Source organism: Trachemys scripta, chromosome 4, assembly GCF_013100865.1.
Source record: "Trachemys scripta elegans isolate TJP31775 chromosome 4, CAS_Tse_1.0, whole genome shotgun sequence".
NCBI classification, from domain to species: Eukaryota; Metazoa; Chordata; order Testudines; family Emydidae; genus Trachemys; species Trachemys scripta.
The window spans coordinates 76561011-76574623 of record NC_048301.1 but is presented as its reverse complement, the minus strand read 5'-3'; positions in this window follow the sequence as shown (position 1 = coordinate 76574623).

Below are 13613 nucleotides of genomic sequence, written 5' to 3'. Positions count from 1 at the left end.
TGAGGGGGCCATTTAGGAATCTGGGGCAAAAAAATCTGTCTGGGGATTGGTCCTGCTTTGAGCAGGGGATTGGACCAGATGACCTCCTGAGATCCCTTCCAACCCTGATATTCTATGATTCTATGACAGGTAGGGCCCTAGGGGGGAAGTTGGGGGAGGGGCAGTCAGGGGACAAGGAGCAGGGAGGCTTAGTTAGGAGCAGGGGGCAGTCAGGGGACAAGGAGCAGAGGAGGTTGGGGGGGCGGTCGGGGGGCAGGAATTGAGAGGGAGTGGATGGGGACGGGGCTTGGGCAAGGCTTCCCCCCCATCCTCTTTTTTGATTGCTGAAAGAAGGTAACCCTAAAAAAGCGGTGCTTTGGCTTGGCAGGGAGGAGCTGCCTTCCGGAGGCACCAGAGAGCCAGAGAGCACCAGTGGCGAGCCCAGCCATGGAGGAGCTAGCGCAGCACAGGGGAGCAGCAGCCCTGCAAAGGCAGCAGCACCGCTGGCGGGGAGCAGACGCACCCAGGGGGCTCCTGCAGACTGCAGCAGATGCATGCGGTTGGTGGCCCCGTGCAGGGCCCCCGCCCCCCACTCCTCCCTTGCCATGCTCAGGCTCTGTGGCTCCCGGGCATTTGAGCCACCACTGCCCCTCCCGGAGCAGGCTCAGGGCCCCGCGTCCCGGCAGTGGCTCACATGCCTGGGAGCCACAGAGCCCGAGTGCTGTGAGGGGGAAGGCGGGGGAGGGCGCATGGGGGCCGGCGCCCGCATGCATTCACTGCAGCCTGCAGGAGCCGTGGGGGAGGGGCGGGGGGAGAGTCGCCCCAGGCCGCAGCCTGGGCAGGAGGGGTGGGGGGTGTGGCTGCTCCCCACTAGCGGCGCTGCCGCCTTTGCAGGGCTGCTGCCCCCCTGTGCCGCGCCAACTCCTCCATGGCTGGGGCTCACTGCCACCGCAAACGGGATGCTCTGGCTCTCCGGTGCCTACTCCCTGCCGAGCTGCTGCAGCGGCCCAAGCCCGGCAAAGCCAGTGAGTGGACTCGGGGCAGCAGCCGCCGGGGTGAGGTGGGGAAGGCTCGTGGGAGGTCTGTGTGAAGTTCAGGAGGTGGGGGAGAGAACCTGGTTTGGGGAGCAGCCCCTGAGCACAGCTGACCCCTGGGCAGGCTGGCCCTTGGGGTCTATCAAGGCTCATTGGGATTTGCCCCTCAATGAACCAGTGTGTGTGTATGGGGGGGCACAAGGTGGAAGTTTCACCTAGGGTGCAAAATATCCTTGCACTGGCCCTGCCTGTACTAGTACAGAACCCGAGACAAAATTCATCTGTTCTGATTCCAACCAGTGCAGGGCAGTGGCAGAAATACAAAACAACCTGTTCAATAGCATCAGGGATTTACATAAATGTCCCTCAAGGTTCAGAAAGTTGATGAAACAAACAGATCAATCAATAGGAATAATTTCCCAACAGCAGAAGATCATGGAATAGATAAAAAAGTTAAATGTGTAGCTTGGCTAAGCAATAGCTAAGAGGTGGGGGGGGACCCAAAAGTCTAGAAATTCTTGAAGGGTATAATAGAGGAACCCTGGGTGAAGTAACACCTCCTGTGAATGAAGAGCTCATAAAATTCCAGAAGACAGAGACATTGAGCAGCAAGCAGTGGGCATGACCGAGAGACTGTGCTCCTTAAGGGTTAATTGCAAAGCATGGCTGAAGTTTGGAAGGGCCTCCAAAAACTGAGCCAAGTGGCACATCTTTCCTTAAGGAAAGATGGTGTAGCTCCTCATACATGGAAAATATTCTCAAGAAGGTTTTCAAGGGCTCAACACATTAGGCAAAATATATAGTGCTCACTGACTAAGTGCATGCTTTCCCCACTGACACCTGTGGTTAATTATAGTCCTCTCTTGAGAGCAGACTAGCGCAGGGAGAAAGGGAGCAAAGGCAGTGTCCCTGTTTGAGAGGCTGCCTTCATAGCAAGACAGGGCTTTACCTTTACCATAGACATTTACCTCAGTGGATATGTCTCACCAGTCGCTTGTTGTGTACGAGTATATTCAAGAAATAAAATCTTTGACAGGTAATGGAGGCAGATACTAGATAAGATTTAATCATCTTTGTTAGTGCTTACAACACCCACTTATAACACACACAGCTCTACCGAATCATTTCAGTTCTGGACTGCAGAAGCCTTGCTATTCCAATCCTGGACCTTCTACACACCTCTTCAAAGGATCTCCGTTCAGACATGTAACACTTCTGCTATTCCAGTCAAGTACTCCTCAAACACATTTCTGCCAAGGTACTTCAATCCTAACTTGCAGAACCTCTGATATTCTAGTCCTGAACCTCTCTAGATCAGAGGCTGTGAATTATGCTGGAATTGCATGGTCTTTAAAAAAAAAAAAGTGAACAAACACGTACTGAGATATAGCCACTGTGATAAAGTCAAGCCAGATGGCTGCAAGAGGTTAGTCATCATATTGGCTTCCAGGAAGTGGGCTGGGGCAAGCCCGCCCACTGCTAAAGGACCCTCCCCCAGCCTTTGGGGAGGATTCCCAAGGCCCAGGAATTCAAGTAGTTACAGGGGCCAACAGAAAAAACAACAAGGGCAAGTATGAGGGTCAAAGGGCCAAAAATAAGGAACAGGAATGGGACACAGAGCAGAGAATCCTGGACAGCGCCCACTGCTACTCAAAGGTGTCAAGGTTGCCAGCAGATGCTGCTCAGAGGAACTCTGCCTGGATGCGTGAATGGAGGAAGGATCAGAAATAGGCCCCACAGTCATAGGAAACCCCCTCAGCCAACCTCCTCTCTCTGGTCTTATAGATGGCCACTTTGGCCATGCTAGGAGGAAGTTGATGAGGAGGTCCCATGACTTCATGGGGCCATGGATATGGTGTGTGTATATAAGAAGGTAAGGGGAAAGTGCAGCCCAAAACATAAAAGGATGTCTAGGAGGAGCTGGAATAGGGGCTTCAACCTGGTACACTCCAGGTATACATGCACCAGGGTCTCCCTCACGCCGCAGAAGGGACAGGCGTCAGGGATGGGGAAGAACCGAACCAAGTACAGGCCCATGCTCATGGCTCCATGGAAGACCCGCCAACTGATATCCCTGGTGGGCCATGGGACCAAAGTGGAGCATAGGCTGGCCCACTGGGATTCCTCACCCTCAAGAGGTCGTAATAGGTCCTGCCACTTCATATCAGGGCGGGACACGAGGGTGAGGAAATGAAGGGCATGGAGCATGAGTGTTACAGATGTTTTCTTGGCGCGGTCCAGAAGTGAACTGGCTGCAAGTTGTGCAGCCGGCTCACAGTGTATGGTTTGGATGGCTGGGAAGACTCATGAGGAAAGAGGCCTGATGAAAATGTTTGGAGGGCCCAGGGTGCAGGGTGAGCTGCCCTCACCTCCTGAAGTACTCTCCAGGGAGTACAAAGGGTCGAGAGCCCCATGCACTGAGCAAGCATCAGGGGATCCACCCAGTCTCCCCGGTCATAGTCCAGGAGGTCTCCGATTCTGGTGACTTCTGCTAGGACCAACCTCTGGCACACCAAGGGGAACTCCGCCACTTGCGCACGAAATTGGAGATTGTGTAGTAGGGGCTCCATGAGGTGGCTACCACAGACCTGGTCACCAAAACCAGACGCCAGGTCCGGAGTATGTCCTGGTAGAAGGCCGGCAGCCTGGAGAGGTCTCACAGAAGACCTCTTGGTTGAAGATAAAGGAGCTGCTGGTCATATCAGAGTCCTCAGAAGCGGCACAGGAAGCGTGTGTCAAAGTGCTCCATGCTGGGCTACCCGCACCATAAAGGAGCCTCTGCAGGGTCTGGAGCCGGAAGACATGGACCTGAGGGTGCAGGCACTTCAGGCCCTGTTCTCCCTTCTCTAGGGGGAGATGGAGAACCCCTGCAGAGACCTAGCGCAGTCCCAGCCAAAAAAACTCCAGGACCAACTTCTGGAGCTTGGCCAGGAAACCTGGGGCCAGGACCAGAGCGTAGAGCCGGTGCCAGAGCATGCACACGACTAGCTGATTGAGCACCAGTGCCCTCCCCCATAGGGAGAGGCACCAAAGTAGTCCCATCCACCTCCACAACCGCTCCGACACCCTGTCCTCTAAACCTTTCCAGTTCTCTGACGGAGATAGATACATGGCAGAAAGGTAAGCACCAAGATAGAGCAGCGGACCCGTGCTCCACTGATTGGCCTGAAGCATGGGTGGGAGGGAACTTGCCTGCCACCCATCCCCGACCACCAGGCCAGAGTTCTTGACCCAGTTGACCCGGGCAGAGGAGGCTGCCAAGTAGATGGCCTGGCAGGCCTCCACCCGCACCAGGTCGCCCGGGTCCTGGACCATGAGGAGCATGTCATCGGTGTACGCCAACAGGACCGGCCGCAACTCTGCTCTCTCGGAGCACCAACCCTGTCAACCTCCAATGGAGGAGGCAAAGGAAGGGATCAATCACCAGAGCATACAGCTGGCCTGACAGCGGACACCCCTGACGCATCTCTTGCCCGAAACTCACTGGTTGCATCATGGTCCAGTTGAGCCTGACCAGACACTCTGCATAAGCCTACAGTACCTGGAGAAAATCCACAAACTGAGACCCAAAACTGAACACTTGCAGAGTGCCCAGGAAATACCCATGGTCCACCCTGTCGAACGCCTTCTCTTGGTCCAGGGACAGGAGGGCAAACAACAGAGCATCCCTATACCCGAGCTCCAGGAGATCCCAGATTGTTAAAGATGGTGCGGTCTGAGACGGTGTAGGTCTGGTTGGAGTGCACCATGTCCGCCAGCATGGACCCCAGCTGCAGTGAGATGGCCTTTGCTATGACCTTGTAGTCCATGCTGAGGACCGAGATGGGACGCCAATTCAGAAGGTCATGGAGGTCCCCCTTCTTCCGAAGCAAGGCAAGCATGGCTTGCCTGCATGACAGGGGGAGGACCCCGCTCCTCAAGGACTCAGCCCACACAGTGACAAGGTCCAGGCCCAGAACATGTAGTATAACTCCATGGTCAGCCTGTCCATGCCCGGAGATTTATTAGCAGGCATGAAATGGAGGGCTTCTAAGAACTCAGCCAGCCTGAGAGGTAGCTCTAGCCAGTCCCAGTTACCTGTGCTGACCATTGGGAGTCCGTCCCAGAACACTCTGCAGGCATCGGTATTGGTAGGATCCAGGGAAAAAAGACATGCGTAGAAGGCCCTGGCCCTCCTGCACATCTCCTTTGGATCTGTGAGTGGGGGTGCCCCTCTCTTTTGTCCAGGGCATAGAAAAAGTGGAAGCCGCGATACAGCTCCTGAAGGAGACGGATGCAGGATCAAACGAATGTGCCCCAGACCCCATGGTCCTTGAGGGCCTGGAGCTCCTCCCGCTTCTTCTGGCATGCGCAGAGGGATGGATCCTCTGGCTGGTGGCCAGATGCCTCTGCAACTCTAAGACCTACCACTCCAACTGCTCTACCGCCACATCCCTCTGCCAGCTGGGGCCCTGGGTGTAGTCGGAGCAGAAGAGCCAGGCATGCACCTTCCCCACATCCCATCGCTGTCACGCTGAGGGAAAGGCACACCTCTGCCCTTACCAGACCAGTACTCCCGGAAGGATGTCATGAAGCCCACATCCACCAGCAAGCTGTTATTAAAGTGCCAATAGGTTGGCCCCAACCTCCCCAAGGTGAGAGAGGCTGTCACAGTCCCCAAAAGGTGATCCAAGAACAGACCTGGCCAGATCCTAGAGGAGTGGGCCTGTGAAAGATAACAGCGGGATAAGTAGATGCAGTCCAACCAGGAGCGGTGCGACCGATGTACCTCCACCCGGACATAGATGAACGTGGACACGTCATCTGGGTGGTGGTCATGCCAGACATCCACCAGGGAGTGATGGTCAGCAATCTCCTGGATGATGTCCACGGCAGCTGGGTGCTGCTCGGTCTCCAAGCAGTCATGCTCATTGAGGGTGGTGTTCAAGTCACCACCCAGGACCAGGCACTTTCAAGAATCCAGGGAGCTGAGGAAGGTGGACGCCTGCTGGAAAAAGTGCATCTGCTGCAGGCCCAGTGTTGGGGCATAGATATTGACAAGGTTCACTGCCAGCCCCTCCATACAGACCTGGAGGTGTAGCAGATGGCCCGACATGACCTTGGCAACCCCCAGCACCGCAAGCTATAGGTCGGGGAAGAACACGGTAGCCACTCCAGCCGTACTAGCTGTGAGATGGCTAAAATATACCCTGTCCCCCCACTCCAGCTGCCAGCTAGCTTTGGCGGCTGGATCCATATAGGTCTTCTGCAGGAAGGCAACAGAATACTCCCTCTCCCCTTCCCAAAGGAAGGAGAGCACACGACACCTTCTGAGACCCATCCTACAGCCCTGGGTGTTTAATGGGGTGAAGGTGATTGGTGCCACAGTGAGGGCAGGGGGAGGGGGAATCCTTGCTGGCAGGGGCGCTTGCAGCCGCCGCTGGACCTCGCAGCAATCCATGACCAACCCCAAATATCAGCAGGGAGTCACGGAAGCCACGGGTCCGTTGATAGGCCAAAGTGTCCTGCCTCCCGATCCTTTTACCCTCCCCCAAAATGGCCCTCATGGCCCGGAGAACTTGACAGAAATCCCCACAGCACTGGAGAGCGAGCTGCACCTTATCCCGGGACCCATGGATATCCCAGAGAAAAATACACAGCTCATCTTGCAGCTTATCGGGGGATGGGGTCACTGGCCCCTGGCTGTCCTCCAGTGAGGTCCCCATGACAGCCCCGTGGCCTACTGAGACAGGCAGGCAGGGGGTGGACCCTCAGCATGGTGCCCATTGTACCATCACCACACAGGTTGTCTCAGACCCATCTCAGGAGGGGGTGGCGGAGGGAAGACAACAACCCTGAAGGGATCAGGATAGGGGAACATGAAGGCCACCCCAAGGGTCCTCGAAAGGGAAGGGGAACGAGACGACTCCAGGAGCGGCGTCAGCACAGGAGGTGGGGGGATGGGAGTGGCATCAGGAACAGGGATGGGACTGGGATCAGGGGCAGGATCGGGGAGGGGGATCAGACCTGGGATCGGGGGCCCCCGCCAGCCAAGCTACTGGGTTGTGGCTCCTCTTGGACAGGCCCAGGGGTGAGGGGAACAGGAGCAGGAGGGGGCCCCTCAGTGATGCTGGGCTCGGGCTCCAGAGCGGATTTTGTGCCCACAGCATTAGGAGATGAAAGTTCAATAGCAGGGCCCCCACTGGGAAGGAAAACGGTCGCCCCACTCCAACGGGGGGGGGTGCTCCTGATGGCTCAGGGCCCGGCCGCATGGCACTGGCCATCACTGCAGTGGGCGTGGTGGCCACAAGTGGCATGCCGGCCACAGCTGAGCAGGTGGATAATTCCAGGAGCTCCCCGGAAGTGAGAGTGGGAGCAGCGGCTGGGGTAAGGGAAGAGGGGATGGTATGAAGCTGCCCATATTGAGGCCTGCTGATGGAGGGTCGTCCTCCCCATGAGTGACTGGGGTCAGACCCAGGGCCTCAATCTCTTCAAAAAGAAGTCTCCACCCACTACCCTGGAGGCCTCCCCGCCACCATCCAAGGCAACACTCGCCTCAGTGCCAATGGGGTGCATGGATGGCAAGGGAGTGAGGGTGGGCTCCATCAGAGGCCCCCACAAGAAGGGCCTCCAGAAGAGGGGCAATACTGCCCCTCTTTGCTGCCATGACTTCCCCAGCCAGCTCCGGTAGTTGGAGCTTATCTGGGGAATCTGCCCAAGCAACCCTCTTCCTGGACTTACAGGGGGCCTCCAGTCCCTCCACATTGAGGGGGAGGAGCTGAAACGGTGCTTTCTGCTTGGCCCACTTCCCCCAAACAAGGACCCAGCCCTCTAAGGTGTTATCAGAGGGCTGGCTAGCACGGGTGGGGCCAAAGATCAAGGGCAATGGTCCGGGGTATTGGGGAGGTAGTAGGAGGGCAGCATGGAGAAGAGAAAGCTCCCCTTTGGGTGGGCCCTCACCCATGCCTGGCTATAACCCTACTGCAACCTCCTCCACGGGCCCCAGCATACTGCACACAGTGGAGGTGGGGTCCGCCTACTTGTCTGAGTGTGCTCAGGGGGTTGCCCCTGGGGCCCAAGCGGGAGCAATGGTAGGCTGGGAAGGAGGAGGGGAAACTATGGACACTGGGCAACCAGGATCACCGGCAGTGATCGGGACGGCACCCTGCCAGGGCTTGGGGGTCCCGGACACTCCTCCATGGTGGGCCAGCTGGCAATTCCTCCTGACGTGCCCCGTCGGCCAGCAGAGGTAACACTAGGCCTCCCCTGAGGAATAATGCACTCGGTATTGGGCCCCCGGTAGGGGACCAAAAAGGACCCCTCGAGCGCCTCTCCATCACGCGCTGCTGGCGGCACTTGAAGCTGTACCTGCCGGCAGAATGAGAGGATATGATGGAGTTTGGGGTCCTTACAGCCCAGTGGGAGAGGACTAATGACAGAGCGGTTTCCCCGAGGTGGAGAAGGAAGGCAACAGGGCGGCATTAGGGAGGAAGAGCAGGACAGAGGTCAGAACCACCCATACACCCAAGTCCTCCAGCAGCTCGAGAGGGACATACATGCCCCCCACCGCCAGGCCCTTCTCCACTGCCTCCTGTGTGGTGGCCTCCGATGCCAAGAAGACTACCACCACCTTCCTGTACATCTTGCAGGCCACCACCACAGCCATAGGCCGCACCACTCTTGCCACTCCCTGCACATAAGTCTCCACATGGGGCAAGGTGAGCACCAGGAGGCAACAGATGCCATACTTCCTGGTCAAGGTGGGGAAGGGTCCGTGGCAGCCAGAGATGGAACCAGAGATGATGATCGGGTGAGATGACATAGCAGCAGACGAGGGGGCTAACGCCACCTGGGCGTACGCCCTGAGGCCGGGAAAAGGACAGCCCCAGAGCTGGTGTGTGTGTGGGGGAATATCAGGGAGATGGGGGAGGGATGCCATGGCCGATGGCAGGGCTATGACAGAGGGGGCAGCCCCTACCCAGCAGGGGCGATGACAGGCAGTTTGGCAGCAGCAGTCGAGGTGGTAGCCACCGGGGAAATGGGGGGACAGGTGGAGGAGGGGCAGCACGTTCTGCTTGGGGGCCCTATCCGCGTTATCCCCTGCCATAGTCAATGGGGATGGGAGACTAACACTGGAGGGTGCGGGGGGGAGAGGGAGGTGAAGGTCGACCACTCCTCCCTGCTAGGAGGAGGAGGGTGCCAGAAGAGGAGAGGGCACCGTGGCACTTATCAAGGCAGGGAAGGAGGGGTGCAGTTGTAACTTACACCTACTGGGTGGGGTGTTCTGTCCCATCTAGTCTCAATGAGACTGCTTAGAGAGAGAGCTAAAATGAGTCTGATCTACAACCATCCTAGTGAGGCAAATAGAAAGGAGAATAAACGCTGCCAAATTAAGTGCAAGAATGTAATAAGAAAAGCCAAAGAGGAGTTTGAAGAACAGCTAGCCAAAAACTCCAAAGGTAATAACAAAATGTTTTTTAAGTACATCAGAAGCAGGAAGCCTGCTAAACAACCAGTGGGGCCCCTTGATGATCGAGATACAAAAGGAGCGCTTAAAGATGATAAAGTCATTGCGGAGAAACTAAATGGATTCTTGTCCTCAGCCGTGAAGACTGAAGCAGTTAGGGAGATTCCCAAACCTAAGCTGGCTTTTGTAGGTGACAAATCTGAGGAACTGTCATGGATTGAAGTGTCACGAGAGAAGGTTTTGGAATTAATTGATAAACTTAACATTAACAAGTTACCGGGACCAGATGGCATTCACCCAAGAGTTCTGAAAGAACTCAAATGTGTAGTTGCGGAACTGTTAACTAAGGTTTGTAACCTGTCCTTTAAATCGGCTTCTGTACGCAATGACTGGAAGTTAGCTAATGTAACACCAATATTTAAAAAGGGCTCTAGAGGTGATCCCGGCAATTACAGACCGGTAAGTCTAACGTATGTACCGGGCAAATTAGTCAAAACAATAGTTACGAATAAAATTGTCCAACACATAGAAAAACAAACTGTTGAGCAATAGTCAACATGGTTTCTGTAAAGGGAAATTGTGTCTTACTAATCTATTAGAATTCTTTGAAGGGGTCAACAAACATGTGGACAAGGGGGATCCAGTGGACATAGTGTACTTGGATTTCCAGAAAGCCTTTGACAAGCTCCCTCACCAAAGGCTCTTATGTAAATTAAGCTGCCATGGGATAAAAGGGAAGGTCCTTTCATGGATTGAGAACTGGTTAAAAGACAGAGAACAAAAGGTAGGAATAAATAGAAAATTCTCAGAATGGAGAGGGGTAACTAGTGGTGTTCCCCAAGGGTCAGTCCTAGGACTGATTCTATTCAACTTATTCATAAATGATCTGGAGAAAGGGGTAAACAGTGAGGTGACAAAGTTTGCAGATGATACTAAACTGCTCAAGATAGTTAAGTCCAAAGCAGACTGTGAAGAACTTCAAAAAGATCTCACAAAACTAAGTGATCGGGCAACAAAATGGAAAATGAAATTTAATGTGGATAAATGTAAAGTAATGCACATTGGAAAAAATAACCCCAGCTATACATACAATATGATGGGAGCTAATTTAGCTACAAACAAGTCAGGAAAAAGATCTTGGAGTCATCGTGGATAGTTCTCTGAAAATGTCCATGCAGTGTGCAGAGGCGGTCAAAAAAGCAAACAGGATGTTAGGAATCATTAAAAAGGGGGTAGAGAATAAGACTGAGAATATATTATTGCCCTTATATAAATTGATGATACACCCTCATCTCGAATACTGCATACAGATGTGGTCTCCTCATCTCAAAAAAGATATATTGGCACTAGAAAATGTTCAGAAAAGGGCAACTAAAATGATTAAGGGTTTGGAACAGGTCCGATAAGAGGAGAGATTAAAGAGGCTAGGACTCTTCAGCTTGGAAAAGAGGAGACTAAGGGGGGATATGATAGAGGTATATAAAATCATGAGTGATGTGGAGAAAGTGAATAAGGAAAAGTTATTTACTTGTTCCATAATATAAGAACTAGGGGTCATCAAATGAAATTAATAGGCAGCAGGTTTAAAACAAATAAAAGGAAGTTCTTCTTCATGTAGCGCAGTGTCAACTTGTGGAACTCCTTACCTGAGAAGGTTGTGAAGGCTAGGACTATAACAGAGTTTAAAAGAGAACTGGATAAATTCATGGTGGTTAAGTCCATTAATGGCTATTAGCCAGGAATGGTAAGGAATGGTGTCCCTAGCCTCTGTCTGTCAGAGGATGGAGATGGATGGCAGGAGAGAGTTCATTTGATCATTGCCTGTTAGGTTCACTCCCTCTGGGGCACCTGGAATTGACCACTGTCGGTAGACAGGATACTGGGCTAGATGGACCTTTGGTCTGACCCGGTACAGCCTTTCTTATGTTCTTATGCCAGTTGGCTCATGCTATAGAGGCTGATGCACTAAGCTCCAGAGGTCCCATGTTCGATCCCGCCCGCCGGTGACCGGGGTCTGTTGGTATTACACAGTCAGTGACACAAGATGGGATTACTGGCTCCTCAAGCTGCACTAAGGGTGGGCGAAGGACTATAATGTGATTGGGGTGTGCGGTGAATACTAGGGTTCAACGTAAAAGGGGGAGGGGCACAAACGTGTGGCAGGGGACATGGGCACAAGGAGCAAAGGGGCTAACCAATGCAGGGGCAGTGCAGATGGGGAGGGGAGAAACAGACGAGCCAGAAGTGGGCTGGGGGCAGCATAGGCAAACTGAAAGGACTAGCTTCAGGGGCTGCGGCAGGGCAGGCAAACAAGCAAAACTCCCAAGGGCAAAGTGTGGGGCATGCAAACAAACTGAAGCTACTGGGGGCCAGGGCAAAAAAAAAAGGGGGGGGAAGATAGGTAACAAGGGGAAAGGGGGGCAAACTGCTGCAGAGAAACTGGTGGGCAAGGCAGAGGATGGGAAAGCCCAAAAGCAGCAGGAGAGGTAAGGGCCAGTTCAAGGGGAGGGAGTAGGCCTGTGTGCTTGCAAAAGCCCAGTCCGTTTTTGTTGCTGCGACAGGCCCAAGCGGTGGAAAAGGGGCGACCCAAGCAGCTGAGTCCTGGAGGAAGGAGTGGAGGCAGATGGTAAGTGAGGGTGCTGGAGGGGGCAACGGTGGTGGTGGGGAGGGGAAGGAGGACAGATGGACTGGGGGCAGGCTCCACGCCACACCCCCGGTCTCCCCAACAATCAAGACCCTCACCGCAAGACCAAAGTTAGAAAGTTATTCAGTGTTCTGCAGGGTTCCTGCACCCTCCCGCAGCAGCAGAGGCAGCAGCACCAGCAGGCAGTTTGGCAACCAGGCGGGAAGGACCTCTCAGGTGGTGGCAGCAGCAACAGCAGGGGCACAGTCCCTCACTTCGCCTCCGGGGAGCAGGCCAGCAGCCTCCCCCCCTCCCAAGCAGAAGCAACCAGGGAGTCCACCAGGCAGCAAAGATGGGAGTGGGAGAGAGAGAAGAGAGCCTGGCCCAGACAAGAAGCTAAAGCAAAAGAGCCCTGGGTCTAGCAGCAGCAGCTCCACACCCACACCTCAGGCCCACCCTGAAGACACAATCAAGGGAGCCCCGAAGGGGGAAGGCAAACTCTGGCTGAGTGGGACTGATTACCCCAGGCCCATCATCACCAGAGGCGAGAAACACTAAGGCTGGTGATAGAAAAAGGGTGCCTTGCCACACCACCAAAACTCATTTCAAATCAAGTTTCTAGAGTATGTGGAGGAAGGTATATTAGTATTAAACCACCCAGACCCCATCTCAAAATTCTTCCTCCCACATTGCCATGCACGTCAAGACAAGGGATGATTCTCTACAGCAAAATAATTTGTATTTGTAATTTGTATTATTTTTATCAATTTGTTGAAAATTGATCATTATCTTGTGAGAAATTATCAATTTTCCAAAGCAGACATATTGGTTAGCAACAGTCCAGAAAAAAAAACAAACAGACAAAATAAAGTAGCAGGGATTGCTATTGTATGATGTTGGTTATGGTTATAACAGCAATAACCCTCTCCCAAAAATGGCCATTACCATGGTTAATGACTGGTTAGTTAGAACACAAATGACTCTCTGCTTTGCCCTGGGACATTAATTTACAATCCAGCCATTAATTCCAGGTAATGTAACAACCATATTTTAGAGGCTCACTGCTGTAGTAATCTTCTGTCATAAGATGCGTGTAATGCTCTTAGCTGTATCTGTAATACAAACTCTAGTATATTTGTACTATGAAAAGGTCTTTCTATAGTGCCACCAAATTCACCTCCCTTTTGTCCCATCTTGCACCTGGAGAGACCGTGCTCTGTGCTGGAGTCAATTAGATGCCTTTCATACGTGTGTTTCGTCTTCTTTCATACATTTCTTGTCAATAGTGCAACAGCATCTCAGCCCGTTTTTGCAGGGATGCTTGGTGAGGTGTGTGGGAGAGAGAAAGGAAAATCCTGTGCAATTATTTTTAAAAGGGGGCGGGAGGGGGAAAGAAGGTACATTGGGTTGTTAACTGAGGGAGAATGAGAATCTGGCATTGCGTTCAGGAATGTCCCTGTGCACAGCAGGTGTCAGACAATAGCTGAAAAGTAATCTCTCCAAGGGCACAGAGTAAACACACAGGATTGAA